The following is a 5,379-nucleotide window of genomic DNA, read 5'->3' on the forward strand; positions in this document are numbered from 1 at the left end:
TTTTGACATATTCTTATAAACAAGAGGGCCACAATGGCCCTGTATCGCTCCACTGCTGAAAAAATGCTGAAACAAATATTCTCGGCATGGGCAAATACTTAAATATAGGCCCTATTTAAGCACACGTACACTTTTGTGACCCCCTGGGCTGGGTAAAATTTAACCCCAGGGGCATTATTCATAACTATAATCGATTTTGTGGCACCCAGGGCAGGGTCAAATTTGACCCCTTAGGCATAATTTGAACATACTAAGTAGAGGACTATACAATGATACTACATACCAAATTGTGTAGCCCTAGGCCTAATGGTTATGGACAAGAATTTTCTTTTAAGTTTTCACTAAATAGGCGTTACATAAGCATATGTTCAATTTTGTGACCCCTGGGGCAGGGTCAAATTTGACCCCAGGGATAAAATTTGAAAAAATTTGGTAGAGGACTATTAGATGTCACTACACCCACAAATTTGATAGCCCTAGGCCGGATGGTTATGGACAAGAATATATTTGAAGTTTTCACAAAATAGGCCTTATATAAGCATATGTTCAATTTTGTGACCGCCCGGGGCAGGGTCAAATTTGACCCCAGGGATAAAATTTGAACAAACTTGGAAGAGAACTATAAGATGTCACTACATACCAAATTTGGTAGCCCTAGGCCCAATGTTTATGGACAAGAAGTTTTTAAAGTTTTCACAAAAAAGGCCTTATATAAGCATATGTTCACTGTTGTGACCATTGGCGCAGATTCAAACTTGACTCAAGGGGCATAATTTGAACAAACTTGGTAGAGGACTATAAGATGTCATTACATACCAAATTTGGTAGCCCTATGTCCAATGACTATGGACAAGAATATATATGAAGTTTTCACAAAATAAGCACTTTATAAGCATTCAATTTTGTGACCCCCGGGGCAGTTTCAAATTTGACCCCAGGGGCATTATTTGAACAAACTAAGAAGAGAACTATTACATGTCACTACATACCAAATTTGGTAGCCCTATGCCATACAGTTATGGACAAGAAGTTTTTAAAGTTTTCACAAAATAGGCCTTATATAAGCATATGTTCAATGTTGTGACCCTCGGCGCAGGGTCAAACTTGACTCAAGGGGCATAATTTGAACAAACTTGGTAAAGGACTATAAGATGCCACTACATACTAAATTTGGTAGCCCTAGGCCCAATGGTTATGGACAAAATTTGTAAAGTTTTCACAAAATAGACCCTATATACGCATATGTTCAATTTTGTGACCCCCGGGGCAGTGTCAAATTTGACCCCAGGGGCATAATTTGAACAAATTTGGTAGAGGTATGTAGATGTCTCTACATGTTTTTTCTTTGTGTGGAAAAATGAGTTTAAAAATGTATACACAATGCCTAATATGTGGCAAATTACAACAATGTTTGTGGTTTTTCATGTAAAAACAAGAGATGTGTTTGTCAGAAACATAATGCCCCCTATTGCCCCAATTTGAAGCTGTATATTTGACCTTTAAGGATGACCTTGACCTTTCAGTACTCAAAATGTGCAGCTCCATGAGATACACATGTATGCCAAATATCAAGTTGCTATCTTCAATATTGCAAAAGTTAAAGGAAATGTTTAAGTTTTCGGAAAGACAGTTAGCACATATAAGTTGTTTTTACAAATTCACTAAGTGTAAACATTGGGCACTTATATAGCTCAAAGTGACCCGGAAACAAATTCTTGTGTTCTGATTTACATACATGTATTTTCACTTGCAAAATTCAAAGTTAACCCTTTGCATTTTGGGAAATTTGTCGTCTGCTAAAATGTTGTCTGCTGAATTTCTAAAATTTTTAAAAGAATATTATCAGAATAGCAAACAGTTTGGATCCTGATGAGACGCCACGTTCTGTGCGTCTCATCTGGACCCAAACTGTTTGCAAAGGCCTTCACAATTCGGTTCCCGCACTGAAAGGGTTAAGAATGGAAATGGTTCTCTTATTGCCAACAACTGCATAAATTTTAACATTATAAACTGGTTGTTTTGTCTTTATTACTACTTTTGTACATTCTTTTGTATTGCCATCTTTATATTAACTTTCAACATATATATTATATCCAGTAATTGTAGATGTAATATGTTTTGTGATGTAAATGTGTAGGGTTCTTGTTACTTGTCACACCCATTTCCAGTTCATAATGGCTTAACACTGATATAGGATATTAGTGATTTTTTATTATTGTATTTATGTAAACTTATTCTATATGCTGATGAAAGTGTCATCCTTTATTTTCACAGATATCCTAGTATCATCAGTAGTGTTGTTTGTAAAGAACTTGAAAATTGTATTAAATGGTCAGTTGATAACAAACTGTCTTTACACCTTGGAAAAACTGAATATATAGTGTTTGGTTCCAAAAGGAAATCTAAACTTCATAATTTTAATGTAAAATGTAATGATCACACTATTGTTTCTCAATCATCTGTTGAACACCTTGGTTCAATATTCGACACTGATCTTTCTGCTACATCTATTGTTAATAATATTATTAAAAAGGTGAACTCAAGAATAAGATTCTTCAGGGGCGTAGCTAGCATTTTTTGAGCTGTAGGCCCGAATATGTTACATAAAAACAGGGTGTGTGTGCGGGGGTCCTCCCCCGGAAATTGTTTAAATTCTATAACGCCTGTTGTGAGATTTAAAGCATATCTAGACAAATAATAAGGTAAGAAAATATAAGACTTTGGCCTGTATTTCTTTGATACTTTACTTTTTATCTCAATGTCAGAGAACTAAATTTTACTGTATTATCTTTATACCAGAGAACTAAATTTTAAAACAATATGGAACAGAGAAACATTTAAAATTGTAACACTCACTTATTCACAAGTCAAACCATGGAAAATTTTTCCAATAATACTGTCTGCATGTCTATCTAGAAAGAAGTAGAGTTGATAAATGGAAGATATGTCCTTTGAACAAGACCAGAATCCATTGCCTGAGGATCATGTCAATATGAAATGCAGATTTCTTACACCTCACCACCTTCAGGGTCAACATTTTAATGCATTTTTCGAAGTTGAAGCAATTTTTATTTTTTCATGTTTCAAAAAAAATTGTAGGCCCAGGCCTTCTGTGCCTAATAGCATCTACACCCCTGTTCTTGTATAGACAAAACCACTGTTCAAATATGGAATTAAGAAAATTGTTATGTAACTCATTGGTTCCATGCCATTTTGACTATTCTAGCTCTTCATAGCACAATGGTATTAGTAAACAGTTAAAAATAGATTACAAGTTGTACAGAATAAAGTTGTTAAATTTATTCATGGATATGACTCTAGAACATGTTTGAAAGTTTAAGATTTTAGTAGTATTGGTTGGTTAAATGTTCAAAACAGAGTTAAGCAAATAACACTCAACCATGTTTATAAAATTGTTAACAAGAAATGTCCTTCTAATATGACCTTTTTGTATAATAATTTTAGTTTAGTGTCTGATATACATAGTGATAACAGTAGACATAGTAAAGATAACTTTTATTTACCTCAATGTCCTCAAGTGAATGGTTTTACCAACACTACTTTTAATTATAAACAATAAAAGACTGGAACTGTTTACCTGCTGATGTAAAAATCGTTATAAAAGAATAAATATATATATATATATATATATATATATATATATATATATATATATTACTGTTGTTCAAATAAGTCATCAATAAAGTATTTGTATGTACATTTAAATGTGATGACAAGATAGTAGTATACATTGTGTAACTAATGCTCTCTAATAATATATGCTAATTACTATTTGATCTCAAGACTATAGTCTCAAGTTTAAATTAATGATATTTTTATGCGTATTAATGCCACCATTTGTGTACATTTTCCACCCATCTATAGGGCCCCATTGGAAATAAGTTGCAAACCTTTCATGGGACATCCTGTGGTATATATATCATGTCTTGATTTCAACATCTTGTAACTACTTGTTATTTCAGATCTCTGCCAAATACACTGACTATTTACTTGTAACTGAATTTAAATGATTAACTTTGACTGTGATATTCAAAATGTGATATATCAATGCATTGTGATCCAAAACCTGTGATAATTGTTTTCCAATTGTTAAATGTTGTAAATTGACTGTATTGTATGATCTGTACTTGTATGACATATATATATACATATGCATGAATAAATCAATATTTAGAAAAGTGTGACTAACACTGTTTCCAGACATATTACAGTTAAATTACTTCATGTCATATTGGCAGTCAGGGATGGAAAATATCTTTTTACAATTGTTGCCTGCACTGTCAACCATATTTAGTGTTATTGTTTCCCATCTAAAGAGTGCCGACCCAAAACCATGGGCATGCCTGTTATATGTATCTTAAAATTTCTTAAAAGATAAATAATATAAATTTTATCAACACCACTGCTCAGTTTTAACATTTCCAATACAGTATGTCTTATTTTGAGAGGCCATTCTGAATTGAGTTCATTTCCCAAGGCAAAGTTATGCCTTAATATATTAATATTACCAAACTGAACATTGTTACACTGTCACTAATTTAAATGGCACTGGATTGTTTAAGGCATTGAAAAGCTAGTTGCCTGGCCGGGATTATAACAACATCTGGAATTAAAATGCCCAGGATAAAATATAAACAATATCTGCCAGAAGTAATGTATGGTTGCCATCATCAAATGTACAGAAAGAATCGTTTTCAAATTCAATCAAGCCCCACTCATTCCATTCCATGAAACCTTTCAGGTGTCTCAATACTGATGATAGCCCCACTTAGGGCCGTATGGTCCATATACAGTTTGTGACTGCCTGGCTGGTCACTATAATGCCATTGGGACCAACGTGGAGTTTACTATTTCTTATATTACATCGAAGAGTTTTCTCTGTACCACTGTACAGTGTTGTACGATTGTTTATGGTATAGAACATAAACATATTGATTAAATCTCAAAGTTTGTCGCCTGCAGCCGAACATCAGCAATGTTGCAATGAATATAATTTAAGAAATACTGATTCTTTTAAGTTTGAATAATGTTGATTTTTTCACTTCAATAAACAAATAATTGGCTTTCTTAACATTTTATTAAAATTTGAATATTTTGCATGCAATATTCTATAATAATATGCAATAATCTAATTTTAAGCAATAACATTAATAAATATTCTGTTACATTACTCCTTAAAGATATTGGTCCTTATATATCTATATTATCGGTTGATTTAGTACAAATTTATTGGTGTGTAACCCGAACTATATTTTCTGTGTAATATCTTCCGCCTAGAGGCGTTAGACATATCCTTCCACCAAATACACCCGAGAGACGATCGCCGATATGGCGGAATTGTCCGAGGTGTCCCGATTG

General features: G+C 33.3%; 1 protein-coding gene across 1 annotated transcript in view; it reads right to left on the reverse strand.

Annotated features, from left to right (window-relative positions):
* LOC127847587 (E3 ubiquitin-protein ligase TRIM71-like) overlaps positions 1-5,379 on the reverse strand; it is a 28,507-nt gene that overhangs the window by 13,718 nt on the left and 9,410 nt on the right. The window lies entirely within an intron of this gene.

The sequence above is a fragment of the Dreissena polymorpha genome, chromosome 10 (genome assembly GCF_020536995.1).
Source record: "Dreissena polymorpha isolate Duluth1 chromosome 10, UMN_Dpol_1.0, whole genome shotgun sequence".
Lineage (NCBI taxonomy): Eukaryota > Metazoa > Mollusca > Bivalvia > Myida > Dreissenidae > Dreissena > Dreissena polymorpha.